Source organism: Falco naumanni, chromosome 12, assembly GCF_017639655.2.
Source record: "Falco naumanni isolate bFalNau1 chromosome 12, bFalNau1.pat, whole genome shotgun sequence".
In the NCBI taxonomy this organism is placed as follows: Eukaryota; Metazoa; Chordata; class Aves; order Falconiformes; family Falconidae; genus Falco; species Falco naumanni.
In genome coordinates, this window is record NC_054065.1 from 20,986,426 (window position 1) to 21,007,596 (window position 21,171).

Consider the following 21,171-nt stretch of genomic DNA (forward strand, 5'->3'; position numbering starts at 1 on the left):
CAAGATCTCACCCACCTCCAGCTTACTGGTGAGAGGGGAATATTGGAAAGACAGCCTTGATGCTGTTCCAAGCACTGTTCAGCAGTAGCCAAAACACTGATGTGTCACAAACACCTTTCTAGCCACCAATACAAAGCACAGCACCGTGAGGTCTGCTGTGGGGAAAATTAACTCCATCTCAGCCAGACTCAATACATAAAGAAACAGAGAATGGAATAACTGGCATCAGTGCTGCAAAAGAGGGAGGCATATAGGCAAGTGTGTTTATAATTTGAAAGGGAAACAATGTAACACCACTGAAAATATTTAGGATTATCTGATAAATTTATTTTCTCCCTGGTTTCCACAAATTGCTGTTGTGTTATAACTCTAGAGAACACCACAGTGCGTAGGACAGCAGATTCTATGTCTTTGCATGGCCACACCAGAAATTCCAGTTATCTCTACAATACCAGTCCTGACAACGATGAAAATCCCGTTAAAAAAAACACTCACCCTCAGCAATATTCACTGCAAGATGTAAAAAAGTTTTCTCCTCTTACAGCAACTTTGCTGAGGTAATTGAATTTGTATTGAACATCGCAATGCAGTGTTGCATACCTGCTTGCACACTTGTACCAGAACCAGGCCAGCAACATCCTCTGTGCCTGTCAGCTTAACTGATGCCATGCTTGAATACATGGTGCATCTAATTTATTAATGAGGAAGATCTTGCAAGAAACACATTGTTGTTACGTTAAGTGTATGCCATTATTTAATCCATAAAACCACACATTAAACACTGCACAGTCAGAAGAGAAAGGATTTAAAGATAATTACCAAATCACTGCACTTATAAAAAAAGATCAATAGACATATAACACAACATAATGGATTAGAGAGATCTTTGTCAGAAAGGTATGCCCTTGCTTCATACAAATTAATTTAGTTCTAGTTAGGCAAAACCATTAAAATGCACTGCTTTGTACAAGAAGCTATCAAAAACTCATCAGTGTAGCGAGCTGAAAGCAAAAGATGGTGCAACCCCAAAGGAAAAACATTAAACATCAAATACAGCCTCCAAGGAGGTATGAGATGCAGATGGCCCATAATCAGATTGCCCAAGCCATGTATCTCGTCACAAAATCATCCCAACTGTTCAGAGCAGGTTCCTTATTTTATCTGATCCTTTTAGAATCAGAATGAGCAGCTTTTATAGGGTCCTGTTTCTCCTTTAAAGCCCTTAGTCACCGTTACTGGAGAGCAATTACATATTTTATAGTTAGCATCACCTCTAGTGATCATTTTCCTGCCAACATTGATGTTAACACACAAACAAAAAATTCCGGCCGCAAATGGTTTAATGACTGCAATTAGGCTGATAACACAGCCTGTTCCAAATAGAGAAGATGGAACTGTCTGAAGTAAACCTAGCAAGCCTCTAAAATGATTTATGCCTTGACAAAGACTGTGTCCATGAGTCTGTCTAGATACGGGCCCATGCAGGCTGCCTTCTAGGCATAAACATATATGAGGAAAAGTCCACAGTAATTTTTTTTCTAGTTCTACAGTAACCTAGTAATAATAACATTCCAATTTTAAAACAGTTTCTAGATAAAAATTTCAAGGCATTTCCCAGTGACGATGCCATTTTACAAAGGGTGAAACGATGTTAAGTAGCTAACAAAACATCACTTTAGCACAACTGCATTCAGGGTTCATGCAGATTTTGGGAAGAAGGCTCTGTGTTCATATCTGCCAGGGCTCCGCTAGCATGCAGGCATCTCAGGGGTTTAGTGCCAAGGCCACCAACGGCTCCTGTCCTGCACCCCCCAGGGCTCTCAGCTGAAGGAAAGCAGCAGTGTATGGCATGCTGACCATCAGGGGTTGATGCGTGGTCCTGGGGTGCTCCATTTTGCCTGGAAAAGCAAGCACAGGGGAGCAGGGAACTCATACTCTGTGCTGAGATCCAGCATCATCCTTCCTGGAAGCACTGGAGAGGCAGAGACACAAGCTGTCAACAGACTGCTCCTCTGGTCCCTCCTCAGCCCCTCCAGCAGAGCAGAGAGTTCGATGGAGGATATCCCCAACATACTGACTCTTTTTTCCCCAACAGTGTAGCAGGAAGGCAGTGAGAGAACCGGGAGAGGGAGGAACGGCTAGCAGCAACAGCACTGGGATCCAGTATCAACACACTAGTTATGAAACAAAGCACTTCAGGATGCAACTGGAGAACACATATGCACCAACCAACAAAAATACAAATGAAATTCTCAACAATGTTGTTCCTGAGGCTTGCAGGAGAACCATAAGTAAGCCAGTGAAAGTCATCAGCTTGCTGCTGAACACAAGAACATATCTATTAATGGGGTTATTGCTCTAAGCATCCCAAATACTCAGGTCAGACTGACCTTGGCCAAACGTGACAGCCTGTAAAACAGGCTTTGTACGTTCCTGTCTTTCGGCAGATCTTGCAGAAAATGCTCACACACACATGCAGCGTGTCTGCAGCAAAACCAAGAAAATCCTCAGCTCACTGGTATTCGCAAGTATACAGAAGAAGTAAGGCTGAAATTGAACCTTATGTCTGAAGGGTTGGCACCAGCCGTTAGGAAAATTTATACTACTTTAATTCTACTTTGGGGGCTGAAATATTTTGAAGACTTTGACTGATGTTGTACAGAAGGGTGAATTTTGCTCTGCTGTACTGAAATACATAACCATTAGTTCCTAAGTGTAGAAAAATATGTCTCCGAATACCTCGTTTGAGGTACATTCTCATAGACTTTGGTAATTATCAATAAAAAGGGACTCCCTTCATGCTTAGAAATTTCTTAGAAGAATCTTTATAGCCTCCTTTATAATCATCTACCTCTACCATTATATAACAGAAAATTTTGTGGAAGACGGTTAAGAAGAACTTACATTAACTAAATACAGCCTATAGAAACTGTGAGGGAAAAAACAACAGAAAAGATAGCATACATGACTATAAATTAATTTAACTCTTTTAGAGAGGAATCTGGGTGTATCTGCTTTATGTGTATGCTGCAAATGCTATATTAACTGTGGCAGTAGAAGTACATCAAACAAGAACCAGATACATCACAGAATTCTTTACTGTTCAGATTTTATATTAAATCTTGCAATGGGCTTTATATTATTGTTGTTTCAAAATCTCAATGAGTTTTCTGGTCCTTGTCTTCAAGATTGCGCACATGGGCTTAACAGCAGTGTATATTCAGGGAGTATGCAAATACAGCTGAGTTTTGCAATGCTTTCAGGTCTGGCCTTCAGCTTCCAGCTCCAGATAATATATCTTTAATACATACTCATTATCATTATTAGATGCAGCATCTATTGATTCTTTGAAAAAGGTTGGAAGTGGAAGAGATCCGCAATGCCAAACACCAAGACAAAGCTAAGATGTACAATATTTGACAATCAAGTACCTTTAAACGATTTGACATTGTGGGGCAGTTTCTTCACTTCCTTCAGGAAATTATTTCATCACCTAGAGAAGCAAACCACAGGAGAATCTTCACCTGAAACTTCCCTAGGTTTTCATTGTCCAGATTGAACTGTTTCACCTGCACAGGGTTGCCAACCAATATCCCTTCTTTCATGCACGTTAGGACTGCAGCAAAGAAAACTGGTAAAATGACAGCCAAGCATATTCTGCTTATTCTGTTGCCAGTGCTTCAGCTGTGTAGCTTCCAGTGAAAACTTTACATGTACTCTCTCAGGGACCTGTAACTGGTACAAGAAAATAAATGTTATTTCACATTAAAAGCTGCTGTACTTGTATTTTATATCTCTTCCATATACATGCACATGTAGAGTCATAAACCCAATTAGACCAAAGAGGGCATATGCACATCCTTAGAGAGAGAGAGCTCAGTCCTGACAGTGTTATATGTTTTGGCTACAACTGTGTATATGTTTATACAGGCATGCGCATGTGTGTTTTGTCATCATATGGTATCACTGCATTCAGGACAGCTGAGGCTATAAGCTTATCCTTTCTGCATATTTTTGTGACAGAAATGTGGAAGCTCTCCTCTGATTAAACAGAAGTTTCACAACACTCTTCATTCCTCTCCCACCCAGAGAGAAATGTTTTCTGCATTTCACAATCAGGACTTCAACATTTACAACTGGGCCATCTCTCCCTCTTTCTAAACTGGAACTTCTAAGCCCCTACTTGGAGCATAGTGCACGCATCCATTTCTCCTGCATATGGCCCGAAACGATGAGCTGTGATCTTTCCTGAGCTTGTACCCACTCCCCTCAGAAATCCTGTGTAATCGAGAACAGAAAGCCTTTACAGTTTTCTAGGGCTTTTTTACCCCTTTTCCCAGAAGTTTTTGGTCCAAAGCTGCTCCACGCTTACAGTCTGCACTGAAACAACAGCAGGGAGAACAGAATTTGCTCGTCTCTCGTTTTGTATATTAAAGTTCGCATTGAAAAGATGAAGGCTCAGGCACATGACTCTACTTCTAGGAGAATAAACTTTCAGACGAAATCACCTTAGAAACCAAGGGAAGTCTTGTATCTGTGTCTGGTACAAAGTGCCCATCTCCACATCATCACAAAATAGGAGAGCTCAGTGTGCCTTCCCACCCCCCCACCCCCCTTATGAAAATGCCACTAAAATGGAACTGGGCCGATTCTCTGCAGTGCAAGGAGGAGGTCAACTGTGTAGACTTCAGGGTACGGCTTTGCATCTGTAATGGTGAAAAACGTGGCTGAATGTTTTCCTGATCTCATTTTTTAAACGTGTTTATTTGATTTTATTTTGCCAGCAAATTTATGCAAGTATGATTTATATGTAATAATCCCCATATTTTTTTAATTACCTTGCCATAAAACCTGAATAACTCCCCCTACTTTGATCTCTAACACATTCTGGAGAATACTGCAGCAGGCATGCCTAAATCAGTTAAGCCATGCACAGAGCTGTTCCTGGAGGGAAGCTTTCCCACATCAGAAGATTGTGTAATAAAACTTAACACAGCTCATTAATTTTCTCTCTTAACCAATGCATCTGACAAGAAGTGACTTTGAAAACCTAAAGGAATGACACAACTCTTATGCCTTGCGTGAAACATCTGTTTCCAGCTCCTTTGCTATTAAATTGACATCTTTTTATTTGAAAAGTTCCTTTTATTTCCCAACTTCCTGCAATTGGTAATGTATATATCCCAAAGAGCTTAAATTCACAGCTTTTAAAACTTGATTAACTAAATGCTGGGTTATTCCTGTCCCAGAGGAATAATGCCTGTTTTGCACAGACAGATTAAGTGGTACAACCATGCTTATTAATCAATTATTAAGAATTTGTTTTTTCAAGCAATGTCAGACTTCATAAAGCATCAAAACAGACTTCAAATCCCCAAATAATGTAAACAGCAGTTGATTACATATGAAAAATATTAGCATTCTCGGATCTGGAAAATCGATAGAATGTGAGCATGTCATATGCACTTTCTTGTCCATGAAGGCCACAGAAAATATCATGTTTCCAAAGATGAAAACCTGCAAAGTTAGTCAAAAAAGCAGAATTCTTGTGTGAAGACTTAAGGCGATTTTTGGGAGAAGCAAAACACCTTAATTACAATGATTTTGCCTTTACACCCATATTCGTATTATACTTCTCCCTTCAATTTACAGTTCCTGGTATATTGAGGAAGGGAAGACAAAAAAACCCTGGCAAGCTTCTTCTAGACCATCAAAGACATCTGCTTTTACATGCAGATATCAAGCATAGCTGAATTCTGGAAGATGATTCAGTTCTACCCTGATGAACAAGACGAATGCATTTAATTGCATGATGTGTTTGTATAGCAGTTAAGTATTGTTTTGGTAGCTCTGGTAAACCAGCTACACCCTACCAGCTAATGCAATTTCAGGATCGTTGAACTTGTTCATACACCCCTGCACCTTTAAAAATCTTTAATCTTCAGCGTGGTTCAGCATTAAGGGAGACATGTCCAGGTGTGAGAGATTAGAATTTACAAGTAAGGCCACAAAATGGATAAGACTGCATCTAAAAATAATAATAATAATAATCTGTAATTTTTCTTTTCTACATAGTTAACAAAAAACATGGAGAATTTAAGAAATTAAATATTCTCAACAGGTGTTTATTAACATAACTTAACAAAACAGGTTCTTCCAATTCTGTTTCTTGAGATGTTGGTCAAATGTACTTTATTTTTCTTGTAAAAGAAGGCTTAGCAGTGTGAAACTGTAATAAAATGGGACTCAATCTTTAATTTGAGACAATATAGAAAAAAACAGGTACATTTTTTCATGTTATGGCTTCCTCCTAGTATCTTGATTGCTTTAAGCAGATGCCTTTTTTCTAAATGATCCAAAGACTGTCGGCAAAGACCCAATCCTGGAAGTCATTCAATCTTCAGACGTGATTTTAAATAAGATTAATTGTCATCACCCTGAAATCACACCTGCCTCAGTGGAACTATTTAAATATATAAAGTCCATGCTAGAGCTTTGCTGGATGGGGATCTGAAAGAAAAGCAACTAGGGAATAGCCTGGTTATCAAGGGGGAGCTTTCCCTCCTCTTCCTTTTTCCTAGGCTGTGTCATCGGCTTTGCATGGCGTGTGAATCCGAGCCCAATGCTCAGCTGCTGTCTGTGTGCCTGGATGTTGCTCACTCTCCCGATCCAGTTTCTGGGGGAAGAATGTCAAGTTTTGCCAGATCTGCTCTTAACCCCTGTCAGTCCCAAGTGTGGGCCTTTTTCTTACACACACCATGCAGATGATTTGCACTCAAAGGAGTGGGTCAGTATGTCTTTTAAACTATCTTTATACTGCAGTATAAGTTGTGCCCATTATCAAATAAAGCATGAAGGGTTGTAGCAGACTGGCAATTAATGTTTTGATTTTACAGTTCCAGTTAAATAAAATGCTCAACAGAAAGACAAAAAGAAGGAAAGGGAGGGGAAATATGTCCCTTCTAACATTGCCAAGCTATGCAATAAGTGGGAAAATAAGGCAGTATGAGTCCAAGACGAACACAGTTTGTATGATTTATAGGATCAGGAGAACCAAGCAAGCAACGAGATTTTTGACACATGTGGGGAGGAATGCAGTCCTTAACCCATGCAGTCCATTTATTTTGGGGAACAAGAAGGTAGCTGAAAGGTACATTATAATATGAATTAACCCTAATATTTGCACTTTGGTACCATCTTGGTCCATCACTGGCACTTTTTAAACCATGGTTTGAACAGACATGCAGGAATAAACTTGCATCTGGCAGGGAGTGGACCACCTGTTCTCTCCCAGCCCTCTTTGCTGTGGTTCTGCTATTCCTTTCATCAGAGCTTAGCTTATTTTTCTTTCCTTTTATTTTTATATAACAGAGATAGCCAGCCTTGCTAGTCCTAGATGTTTCGTACCAAGATCTCAACAGGGTGGGACGTGCATGATTCACTTGAGGACCTGTTGAAGAGCAGGTCTGGGCTGCCTTGCAGCTGAATCCCAGGGCATCTGGGTGGCATCAGCATTAGCAGCTGTAGCCACTTGCTCTGTCCCATGGAGGAGCTTCAGGTTGTCCAGAAGTCTCCATGCTAGCCAGGCACACAACAGAGACTTGCTTTGGGAGCCCCATCTTAACTGCTTAAACACTTCAAGCATGTTACAGATTGGCCACCCTTGCCCCATGAAGTGATTAACATCACCATATTATCAGTGAAGAAATAATTAACTTACCCATGTTCACACAGGAAGACTATGGCCAAACTGGTAATAAGATCCAGATTTGCTGCCTCCCACTCTGCTGCACCACAGAAATGTGACATATTTCTACAAGCTGTGCCCTAGAAGACAACCGAAAGAGACAGGGAAAAGTCATATAGGAAAAAAAATCACCAAGCAGTGTATGGCAATACAAATACCTCTGCTGCGGTGGTGGTTTAGTGTTTGCAAGTATTAAGGAAAATAAAGGAACTGTCCAAACTTTCCAGAAACAATTTCCCTTTAGGGGGTCTGAGGAAAGAGGTTCATAAGGCAAAGAATGAAAGCTTTCATCTGGGTTATTTTTCCTACCGTATAAAAGAGGAGATAGAAATTGCAATTTGGAGAACCAGCGGAGGGGAGAGGGAAGTAAAGACAGGCTGAATCATGTTTAATAAAAAGGTTTATAGTCATTCCTAGCAGGATCCTATCCAGCTGGCACATCACGTTCCTATCACAAGCTGCACTCAGTGAATTAAAGGGTGTGTTATTGCTCCAGCAATATCACCTAGACCCATTTAACCTCACTGTAGGGACAGCATTTTTTCCTAGTAAATCTAGGCTACCAGAAAGCATTGTATCATGATTAAACTTAGTTTCACACATTCTGCTTCTGCCTAATATTCCAGCCTGAACCAGGCCCAGCCTGGTCATTCATAACAGAAGAAACCAAAATTATCAAAATAAATACAGGCTCACATCAGTGATGCTGAGGACTACAAAGAAGAGAGAAGAACAGTGGTGAAATTTTCTCTATGCAGAAAGCCAGCCTAAAATTTATGCAGCACATTTTTTTTTTCTTTTTCTTCACTAATATACCAAAAGTAACTCACTGTAGTGTGTAGAACTGGGTACGAGCCTTGCACAGGGGGCTAAGAGAAAATAAAGTGCCGTCCCAGTCTCTTTCATACCTCATCTTCACATTTCTTTCACCAGTAACTATTTTCTTTCTCTTCCATTTAATAATTTTTCTCCTCCACTAGAGCAGAAATTCAAAACATAAAACGCAGTGCTCCTTTTAGTGTATTTTTAAACCCACATAGTAGAAAACTTTCCGCTTTATTCATAAAGCCTTACTTATTGAGCCTTTGGATTTCGTTTGTATCCAAGATATAAAAAAACAGCACAGTGAAAGATTCCAACACAAAGAAACTATAGATGAAAAAACACACAATTTACGTGACTTATGAAAAACCATGTTACTATACAATGTAACTATAAAGAATGCACAGAATGAGTTCAATTGACAGTTCAGGAATTATGATACAAGGCAAGCATATGCAAATTATGAGTCACTCCTCAGTGGATGTCAGGAAGCATAATTAGTTCCAGCACAAAGTTGTCCAACAGGTCTGAGCTTATTGCAGGAATAACTTTATTAAGGGCATCATGCATGACTTAGGCAAGTAACCACATTTACAAATGAAGCGAGACCGGCTTTGAGATCCACACAAATGGAAAGGTTTGAAAAATTGCCAATAATATGTATAGACAATGCCAAGTTACTCTTGAATCTATATATATGCCAAATCAGTTGCATATACTGCGTATCAGCCTAGTGATACAGGAAGAGAGGCAGTAAAGCTGTGCCTAAGATGTGGGTGCCATTGGAATTTTGCAGCTGTGCTTGAGCTGTAATTGGAACCAGCGCTGCCCTGAACCAGCTAGCTCTGGAAATGAAAAGGGAGATGATCCCTGAGGTCATCTGTGCCATGCCCTTACAGTTCTGCGTTGTTTTCCTAAGAGGGCCTTTGAACATGTGGTGTGAAGCTGTGCTTTCCAACATGTGGCTCTGCCTCTTCTGTAGGAGCGAAGGCACCTCTCTGTAATGTGCGCAGAGGCTTCCACACCAACTTTGAAAGGCACCGTGGAGGCATGAGGTCCCTTAGACTTAAGGTCTGAGGGTGCACAGCACCAGAATATCAAAATCTAGTTTAGAAAAAACTAACTGCATTCTACTGTGTCATAACTGGTTTATTTCCTACATGTTTAAGCAAATGCAGAGTCAACTCTCAATATCATAGAACTGTTATAACTGCAAGTTCCTATCTAGGCTCACATTACAAGTACAGCATGACCAACAACTATTAATAACATCTTAAACTGCTCCAAACAAACAGCTCTTGATTCTTTTATAGGACTAAATTACATAAATTAACAGGAAGATGCAAGAAGCAATGCTCATTAAATGTTTTTAATGTGTTTGCTTTGCACTAAAGCACAACAGCTTGTAAAACTGTTTTTACAATTTTTGTGGTAACACAAGCCAGGAAGCATTTTAGTGCAGCTAATTCTCTTAGATTGGTTAGAAAAGCACCATCATTTGAACTTTTCCAGTGACCCTTTCTGTTAGGAAAAGCAGTGGTAGATCTATGTCCTTGTAGAAAAGGAATGCTTGATATAGCTATTAAAACATCCATGGTCAGCTAAATTTTGTTTTCCATCTGGTGTTTTCATTTGCACCTACAAAAAGTGAGCACACAAAAAATGCCACCATTTTGATTAGGTGTTTTTCACACCCACGAAGTGCAGAAGTGTAGGGCTCTGCTAGGCAACGAGAAGCTAAGCTAACTCTACATCTATTAGAGGTATCATTTCTCCTTGGAAGTGCTGTCACACTTTAATTCTCTTCCACACTGACTCTGAAATTTTTGGATTTTCTCTGAAATCACATAATCATCTCCACACTTTGTTGCCCCATTTATAAACTAGGGATAGTACTTTCCAGCTCTGAATGTCACAAAAACATATTTCCTGGAAGGAAGTCTATCATTGGTTTCCACTTTCAAATCTCTACTCAATGAAACAAACTCCACAGCTTATTAGAGGCATCTGTATAATTACCCCCTTCTGGCAGGAAGTCTGCGCATTTGCTTACAAGTACAGAATATTCCCACCAGCATAAGAGTTACACTGGTTTACTTTAGATGGGGCATCCTTTTTCTTTTTTTGTATTTTATGGAATATTCACCTTAGTAGCAAGAAAACCTTAGAAGACCCATTTTGAATTCATTCTTTTCTACTGGCATTTACATTCCCATTTCCAGCTGTAGGTATAGCTGCGCGTGAAGACCTGGGAAAGCCAAAGATGGCTGGGATTTGAGGAAGTAATGAAGCCAGAAAAGGGGAAACAAGCTAAAGAAGTGAGCAGGAGCAGCAACCACAGAGGACAAGATATTATATTATAAAAAATTATGTTTAACTAGACCTGAAGTTAGGTGTTCTTAAATCTGACAGGAACAGAAGACTTTGCTTTTACTCTCTTGTTCAGCTAGATCTCACTTGTTCACTAGACCTGCTCGCCAGATATGGTCCGTTCATGAAGCAATATCCTTTACCCACAGAGACCTGCAGTTCAGGTGGGGTTAAAAACCCCAAGGCATTTCACACCAACCCCTGGTTCTTCAGTCTTCTAAGGTCCATGGCTGGAAAGCTCCCTTACTCCAAGCAGGCAAAAAAAATCTTTCCCCATGAAGAACGAATGTGAAGTTTCTACAGAATATAAATTTCAATAAAGATGTAAAATGGAGAAGCTACTGTGAATGCTAAAAAAAATATAAAATCTTTCAAACATGATCAGAGCCGACACCAATAGGCCAAAGCCTTATGTCTACTAGTTTATAGCAGAGCTACTAGGACAACAGACATGGCTGTTGTGGGACTTATGTTCAGAAGCAGAAACACTGGTGCATTCAAGAAGGGATTGAACACGTTCCTTCTTTCAACTGTATTTTGCCAAGCAGGCCCTGTAGATCTGGCCCTTGCACCCAAACTTTGCATGTTGGGACACAGGAAAATCTTATCCCAAACAAGAGCTTTCCATAGCTGTGTCCTGAGGTGTCACCCACACAGACTCCCATTTGTCATCCTCATGTCCTCAGCCACTTTGCTGTCACTAGGCAGCAACTTTTCTGCTCTTGGTTTTCAGAGTTGCCAAAGGTTTCCTCCTCACTTTACTGCTATTTTAGGGTCTGCTAGGAAACATGAGATTTTTTGTACCCAGGATGATGTTAACAATTGCAGACATTGCTTGGCTTTATCATTTCAACAGAAAACAGCAACAGCAGTAAATACGGTGTGACAGCTGTAATGATGAGAATTACTGTCCTGAAAGAGAGCTCTGTAAGGTTGATAAAGCTCTCAATTTTTTAAAGAAAAGTTATTTTGTACTCTGAGGCATCTTAAGATCACGGGGCAAATTACGAGTACTAAAAGAGCATCAGATCTCAGAGTTTGAGCTCTCTAGCTGACTTTTACTTTAAAAGGATGTTCAGAAACTAGGAACAGTTCAGAAAAGGGTTAGAGGAATGGGTCTGTGGCTGGAAAACCTGTCTATTCCTGAAAGACTGTAGAGATTCAAACTTATCCAAGGTAATTTGAATGCTTGACTTGATCATAGTTTATAAGCTCATCCATGCCAAAAATATTTCCCATCTTATAAATCATCCAGTCTACTTTAAGCTTGTAGACAGGGATATGAAAAAGTCCAATGCCTAGAGCAGACAAAATCAGACTAAAAATAATGTGCATTTTTTCTAGGGAGGCAAATTAGCACTAAAATAGTCTACTTGAGGACATAATATATTCCCTGCCACTTGAAGACTTAATAGCAAAACCAAATGCCTTTCTAAAAAAAATAAGCTTTGGTTGAACTCAAGTCTATAAGCCTGATGTGAGAATGCCTGGCAGAAATGGCTAACAGGTCATCGTTAGGATCTGTCCTCTCTCTTGAAATCCAGGAATCAACACAAGAGCTGCAGTCCTGCGGGAATATTTTCACACCTTTAATAGTACTTGTCTGCACATGTAAGCACTGCCAAATTTAAACTGTCTGGATACAGAAGAAAACAAACGTGATGGATCTCTGCAAGCATCCAAAAGCAATGGCAAATAATTGACCTAGTTCACCGCAGAATTAGAACATGAATAAAAGTAACACAGTTCTGATCTATCTGTGACCAGCAGCCCACTGAGTGACATTCAGCAATGATAAAGGTCGTACCCGGCATGGGGTTTCTACCAAAAGTGCCTGCTGAATGCAGAGGCATGGTGCTGCACAAGAGCAGGGTGCCTCTGTGTCCCCCACCAGAATATTGAGCTCAGATCACCTGTCCCACAACAGTACCTACCCTCCTGGCCAAGGTATTGTGGACCTGCACCTCATAAGCCTAGCAGGGCTGACTGGTGACAGATACTCACTGTGGTCTGTGGAGCAAAACTGGCTCATTTTGAAGTAGTTGCCCTGGCAGAGAGAAGCACAACAGTCCAACACACCCAGCATTACACCAGCAGTGTTTTGATGGGGAGTGCCTCTCAAAACCACGATCTTTGGTCCATTAATATGAATCCCTACCTCCAGAAAGTCCTGTGGAGCACACCTCCTACTGTGTTGACCTATTTTAATTTCAATTTATTTTGAGATTAAGAAGAGAAGCAGTGACTCTGTGTTGACCCTTTGCAACAAAACAATGCAAAATTATACTACAAATTGTTCTTACCTGCAAAAATCAAATAGATACAGTCCGAGTTACACAAGATTAAAAAATGGTACCTCTCAGTAATTTCTAAGTGCAGACTCCTGCCCTTAACTTCATACTTTGTTCAGTTTGATTAGAGGGTTAAAATGGGGAACTTGTCTAGTAAAGCAGACTTTGTTATCAACATTTCCTGCTCCTAGCTTTACACCTCTTAAGACTAATCAGCAAAAGAAGGCAGGAACCCAGTGCAAGAGCCCAGGACTGTTCAACAATTCAGAAAAAAATAAATGCCCAGACCGTCTCCCACTGACTACCCTTTCTGAAAATTTCTGTTTAGTAAGAAAACCAAAAGCCAGGCTATTGCTTTACAACATAAGCTTTGCTCATATATTTTGACAAGTACAGTTTACTTCTCACACATAATACTTCCTAAGGTATTGGGAAATGCACATGGTACATTTTGTAAAGTGTGAATAATTATCGAGAAGTCACTATTGCACTCTGCTCTAAAGCCCTTAAGAAATTGAAAAGACTGGTATATTTGAGGACAAATATTATGGTATTGGAAAACATTGACAAATCTCTCATGTGCAAGTATTTCACTCGACTTTGGTCCACCTAAAACTGATGGACGCTCTGCTGTGTCAGGATTATGACTACTTGATGAATGATTGTTCCAGAGGGTGACTCTTCCCTAGAAGGGCGTACTTTTCATTCTCCACCTCAGCCAAATGAATTGGCTGAACTCTTCGGGGCACTTTGTAGTGACATTCTAGAGGTCCTCTGTTATGACTTTTTTAACTAGTCATTTTAACACTGGAATGACATTTAAATGTGTGTCTATGTATACTGTATATAAAATGAATAAATAGTATATTATTTGCTTCAAAAACATCTTGATGATAACAGTACATGATTAGAATTTATGCCCTTCTGGCTCTTTTCCTATTGAAGACTTACAATTTCACCTGGCAACTCAAACCTGCAAGAACTTATTAATATTATGGGTTGGCAGAGCAAGACAGGACTATAATGACACTTGAGTAAGTCAGCCATAAGCATTAATAATTCATATGCGTAGTTCAATCTTTGGAAATTTTTAAGACCATCCAAGACAGGCAACATCAAGGTCATTGTTGATTTTAGACCATGATCTGAATATATGAAAACATATTAAATATTTCAGCTGTACAAACCTCTAGAGCAATTAGAAAAGTTCTGAAACTGCACTATTAAAAATTTAACTAGACAATAAGTCTAAAGATGGGGGCACTGTCAAAGGACTTCTGTTGCTCTGTTCTTGCTTTTAACTTCATGATGATTACAAATATACATATTTCATTAAAACTATGGTTAGATCTGAAACCAAAACAACACTGGAGTTCTTGATCTGTAGCTGACTTCATTTTTCTGCAAGACATTGCTTAGGAAAAAAGCCTCTTCTTTATTAAAGTTTCATATTTTACAAGCAAATCTGAGTGCTTTTTAAACAATATTTACAATTTCCTAGGCGTATACACTGTCCTAATGGGAAAATAAACTCTCGATATTATAGTGAGTCAGAGCCTGCTACTTGTTTAATATCTCAATTTAGACTTCCCATATCTGGGTAGAAAAGTCACAAGAAAAATGCAACTTTTGTTAAACAAACTGCAAAATAGTCATCCCTGAGAATCTACTGGGGTACATTTGCAATCAAATAACTTTCCATGTTACTAATGCATATTTCTGCTTTCTTACTTTTCTCAAAAGGAAACTGCTCACTACTAAAATATAGCTTTTAATTTGTGGAGGGTAAAAATTTAGTACTTAATAAGCATACTTACTAAAGACTTTTAAAAAATTAATAGAAACCAAATAAATCTTGGCTATTAAAAAAAATATCTGACACACAGGTTGAGTTATACCAGCCAGCACAAGTACACAGTAAGATTCCAGATGTGCTATTTTCCTGTACACTGACAGCTATCAAACCCACCCCTGCAATAAAAAAGTCCTGAAATGGGTTTTTAATCAGGTCTAGATTTCCATTAGCCCATGAGGACTGATGTCTGTGTGTTGTGGTTTTTATTCTTTACAGCACATGCCATTGCTCTTAATATGTGGGGAACACATATTAAGTCTAAACTTTTTTTTTCAGTAACCTCCTGAAATAGATTTTTTCATATTTAAATTGAAGCCAAATAAATGTTATTAACAGCTGTATTTTTACAAAATATTTGAAGGAGGGGTTAAACTCAGGATTGTTCAATTAACATTTCCCAGGCACCATGTAAGACCAGCATGTTCAATGGACGGACAATGTAAAAATAGGCTCTGAAGTATGACAAAAATATCAAGGGAATTCAAATAACATGATAAGTCTTAATACAAAAATAAAATAAAACCCAATCTTTACCTTTGAAAAACATTCAGAGGCTGGCTTTGCATCTTCCTGGGGACTGTTAGATAGCTATCAATTTCTTCTTATATATTCATTGTAAACACTGGTACAAGATGTTCTGATTATTTCCAGGAAAATCCTATTAGTTACAGTTGTATAGAAGCAATTTCACATAAAAATCATACAGCACAGTTACAGAAAAAAGAAATCTGTAGGCATCTAGTGTAATGAACAAACCACTGTGGTTTATATCCGTTGCAAAACTGTAGCAGAACAATTGGCACCAGTAAAAATATTGCAAATTAAAGATATTAGAAGAAGCTGTTTAGGAAAAAACATCTAACCACAGTTAAAAAGCTAACAGAAAAATTTAAGTGATTACTATTGCTCGTGTTCTAAAAGGATGTAATTGACCTCAATCACATAAATAAAATAATCATGCAGACCAATATTTGGACTCATTAAAAAGCTGACATATTCCTTTACTTTGACTAGATGTCGAGAATTTGACAATTTATACCTTTGCAATGCAAAGATCATTTGCAATTACTGCCAAAATAATAGCCCACTGTATGACAAAAATGGTCAGTAATGTGAGGTTTATAAACCAGTCTGCCTTCTGCTTCCCCAGCCTAAATGTAAATAACTAATCCCCCTGAAAGCAAAACCAAAATGTATAAGAAAAACCTTACTTAAAATTTCAGTGCAAAGGAACTGTACAAATCAATAGCAAAGTTTAAATTGCTCCCCAGCAATTTCAATACAGGCTTTATTTTTGATGTGACTATGGAGAGATGCATCTTTTCAGTAACATTAAAGAGAAGGGTTTCTGTTTTGCAATGTTAAATGAGTCATTCTGCTTCTGGTTTTTAATTCATCTTTATGGCTGATGCTGGACTGAAGTAACGCCATAGTTTCATCTCCCTTTTCTCATCTACTTCAGTGCTTTGTTTTCACCACAAGGACCAGCAACCAGAGCAAGAAGACCCATGTACTAAACCAAATTAAAAGTTAAAATAAGGAAATCCTGGTCCTGTTGACTTCATTAAGTTTTCTGAGCCTGCTTTTTTTCCTCCTGCCAAAGGAATATGCTGTGATCCTGCATGCTCTGTCCTACTTTGCCCATCATCTCACCTGTCCCCACAGCTGGAGAAATGCTGCGGTGAGCAGCCAAATTCAGAGTATGGCACTGGAAGGGCAGAGCACGCAGAGCTCCTTTGCCCAGTTGCTGTGTACCTGGCACTGCCTCGCGCTATGAAATTTAAGCAGCATTCCAGTAGATATTAATAAAGTGATCTGCTTAAAAACCAAAACAGGCAAACCCTCACTTTGTGGACATTATCCTTGGACTGGTCACCAAGAAACAACAGTTTGCAGTGGTTGAAAAGCCACCTGAGCTGGACCTTCTTACTCCTTTCTCTACTTTCAGGCCTGCTTACAGCAGAAGTCCAAGTTCTGGCAGCATCAAAGCCACAATTCTCATACACATCTCAGCTGTGAGAGATGAAGCTTTACACGAAACAGAAGACCTGACAGCAGCAGCCCAGCTCCGTGGACAGCAGCCCCATCCTGGGGGGCAGACACCTTTGCCACTGCTGACCTAAGCAACAAAAAGCCGGCAGTGCCTGCCCAGTGTCAGTGTCCAGGTCACCGCTGCCCAGGACTTTGTGCTGAGACAAGCAAAATGCAGCAACAGCTCTGCTGGCCTCACCTTTGTACGCAGGAGGGTCTGCACCCTGTGCATAACACCTGGAGCCCCACCATGTCCCTGGGATGCTACAGGGAGCCCTCTCCAAGCTCAGAGGTGGTGAGAATCAGTCTCTTGCCTCCCTCATGGTCCCACTTGCCACAATCCAGCCAAATTTCACATCGAAGTAGACGGCAGTGTACTATTCATATTCATATGAATATGTCATATTCATAACATGAGATGGGATTCCTTCAAATTTTTGTCCATGGTAATGTTGTTGCTTTAATTTTAGTCAGATCTACAACAGAGTGTTTTTATTAAGTGATGGAATACCATAGAAATACTTACGACATCCATGCTAATACCAAATGAGTTCATGATGATTTACGTTTATTAGAAAAAAGAATATCAAAAGGATTATTAATGGTGCTACCACAGAGCTTTGGAAATGGTTGACAGCATAAGCTCAGAAACTGAGGAAGTGGATTTGGAGTATGCAGAGCAGAATATGAGGTTTTGCTTTTGGTAAATAGCGGCCTGTACAAATACTAAATCAAATAGCCACTTCATTAATCTTTTTTGGATTTTTTTTTTAATTTTAAGGGTTTTCTAAGGTATTTTTAATAAAAGTCATTTAAGCTAACTTTGACATACTGGCATTAAAATCATCAGTTAATCTGTGTGTAATTCTTACAGAGACAGAGACAACTCCTTTCCATTTTTCTAACATCCCTAGCTATTTCTTTTTGTTTCCTTTGCTTGCAAAACTAAACTGATTATCGGCTTACTTGATCCTCGAGTTTAAATAAGCCAGAGCTAACAAAATAAGAACAACTGTACTTAGACTAAAAATTATACATTATCTGAAGGAATATTTTGCTCTGGACAACAAATTTTTTTAAAAAAACAAAACCACAGAGAAACATGAAAATAGCAAACCACTGAAACACAGGCAAGATGAAGTTCTCCTGGGCATTTTGTAGTGCTTGGCAAATGTATGTTAACAGTAAAGATAACTTACAAGCCTAAACTGCATATGACTACTCCTTAAGCCCAAAATACCATATTGCAAAAAAAAAAAAAGTTTTTCTTTTACTAAAGATAAAACTTCTCCTTTATGTCCACCAGAAGATGAGTGACCTTGCAAGGTAGGCACAAACTTCCCTGAGGAGCTAAACAACCAGCTTGTTGCTCACAACCTCTGCCAGAGTACACATGGACCACTGCAGAAGCCTGCATCCTTCACAAACCTGCATTTTCAATGCCCTCATCTGGTGGGAAGGCCATGGTTTTAGACTGTGCCATCTGCAGTGGAAATGGCAGACAGCTGCCTCTTTAGAGTGCTCACAAAAGCTGCACCTCTGGATGTTGGGGCTTCATTAGATATAGTGGCAGAGGTGTACAGATGTGATCTAGCACACAGACTCCCATCCATTCATAGCTGCCCAGAAGAGGGTGGAGCGCCTTATGCTTACATCTTTTTCACAAAAGAGTATTAAAAGAGACCCTGGCCTGAGTTTTGTTGCACACTTGCTAGACAAGCTGTCTGTGGAAAGAAGAGAAGCATCTCCAGAAATGATGCCTCAGCCCACATGATATCTGAATCACAAAGCATGCTTGCTGTCACTCTCTAGCTCGCTTCACTGACAATGTGGGAAGGGGAGGATGAGCATAGTTCTCACTTAGGCATTACACGTAATTGCCTAAAATAACTGTTGCCCCAAATATCTTAAAAGCCAAAGACTTAATGAAAAAAGAGACTTGCTCGTAAAAGCATAACATGGCCACAACAGCCTCATACTGCAGGGTCCACTAAACTGGGTGTTAAATGGGCAAATACAACAGATTGAATCGCCGCAAGCAAAAACACGCACAGGGGCATCCCTGAGATCAGTAACAGCAAGCATTTTTTGGAAGATCAAGAATCAAAGGATATACGCTGGAACCTGGGTAAAAAAGATCCCTGAAAGTCAGCCACACTGACATTACCTTTAGAGCAGGACAGAGTAGATCTGTTCAGGCTACCACCTCCTCAGGCATCTCATGATAAAACCCTCTTCAGCTGTTTTTCTTGCCTTCAGCCAGTTGTCTTTTGGTCAGTGTAGTAATGGGATGACAAAGCCCGGCCCCCTCCGGCTACAGAGTACTTCCCATCAAGTACATGGCTCTTCTGTACGATCAGCTTCTTTACTCCCACTCTTACACTTCGACTCTGAACAAACTAATATGTTGCCAGGCAAAAATAAACAAACACACACACCTCCAAAATAGCCCTAAACCCAACCAAATTACCAGATTATACAAAAACCTCATGCTTTTCCATACTGACACCCAGCAGTACAGACAGACCATCAGCTTTTCTGTCCAAAGGACGATGATGAAGCTGCCAGAGGAGAGCTGCTACTTGTATTTGTAGAATACAGAACCTGAAGCCAATCAAGGAGTACTGTTTCAGCCATGTATTGTGAAGGACATATCTTTCTGAAAATCTCTAATACTTTGATACTGAGTTTAGCTTCTGACACTTGCCTGATTTTTATGCTTTGTTTACAGAAAAGTAGCTTTGTAGTTAGTGTGCGGTGCCTGGGAGAGGAAGGGATGCATGTATGCACCTGCTTTTGTGTTTTACAAAGAGCTTTTAGATGGAGCTGGTTGTGAAGGCACTGTACAAATTGACACACTGTGGTTAAGTCAGAGCAAAAGGAAAACAGGCTGCCTAGATACTGAACTTTCAATTTAAACCACAAAGGTAGACGGCAAGCACTAATTCAAGAACAGGTGGCTTTTTGCTCATAATATTTTATGGCTTTCATTGCTTTACAGTGGAATGAGCTAACCCACAGCTCCCCTCTTGACCTACCCAACATCCTCAAGTTTAGTGAAAAACAGGTGTTTGGTATCTTGGCTTTCCCTGAGCACTCCCACAACCCAGGGACCCTTTAGCAGTCTAAAAACTTACTTTCACTTAGAATGGAAGGCAAATAACGGAGCATGTATAAAGTAACAGATACACACTCAGCAGCTAAAAACTTTATCCACAAAAGTAATACTTGTCTTTCATATCCTGCACAGGTAAAAATGCAATAAAACAACATCAGTTCAGAAACTCAGAAAAATCTCATAGAAACTTCTTTAAAATTGGACAACTGTGATGAGCCTAGGGCTACCAGGAATCTCATAGTCAAAGTGCTGAGTTTCTGCACTTCTTGTACCAGGCCTGAGCAAAAACCTTAAATATAAACTTCAAAACTCTGATGCCAATTTGGACAGAAATGGTGCAGCTGGCAAGTCCTTACATTTTATTCCTTGGATGTTGCCTTCTATTGATATAATTAGCACTTATACTGTGCCTTCTAGGAACCTTCTGAGTCTTGCTGCAAGACAAAGCTAAACAATAAGAAAAACTCAATTATAATGAAAGGACTAGTTCTGCTAATGCTAAAGCATTAAAAAATAAAAAGGCAGTAATTTGATACAAAATTCTAACAAGTAGGTCGTATCACAGAGCAAGAGTCATACAGAGTGACGCTCTTCTCTCAGTTGCCAGTTTCCATTTTCATGCATGCTGAAAATGTGTACAGAGTACTCGCTTTACAGGACTACCTATTAAATCAATATGGAAAAAAAATCTTTCCTGGAAAGTATTTTTTAGTTTGTACCTTTGGAAGTGTCAGTTGTTTGTTATTTAAATAAATGAATAAATAAATAAATCCAATGATAGATTAACAGGCCGCTAGGTACAGAACTTGTGAAAACTATATACTGCTCACCAAGGCAATTCTGACACGTATGATGCATATTCCATATGGATAAAATTATACCAATTAAAATTAGCACCTAATAGGAACTAAATAGGAGCTATTGATCTGAAGAGCTT

The 21,171-nt window shown here is 39.5% G+C and overlaps 1 long non-coding RNA gene across 1 annotated transcript in view; it reads right to left on the reverse strand.

Annotated features, from left to right (window-relative positions):
* Positions 1-235: 235 nt before the first annotated feature.
* Positions 236-21,171, reverse strand: part of LOC121095970 — a 50,808-nt gene continuing 29,872 nt past the window's right edge. Inside the window, exons 2-3 of the long non-coding RNA XR_005830289.1 lie at positions 7,721-7,827; positions 236-3,735 (exon numbers count right to left, since the gene is read on the reverse strand). This is a non-coding gene — a long non-coding RNA (uncharacterized LOC121095970). The remainder of the gene's footprint in view (positions 3,736-7,720; positions 7,828-21,171) is intronic.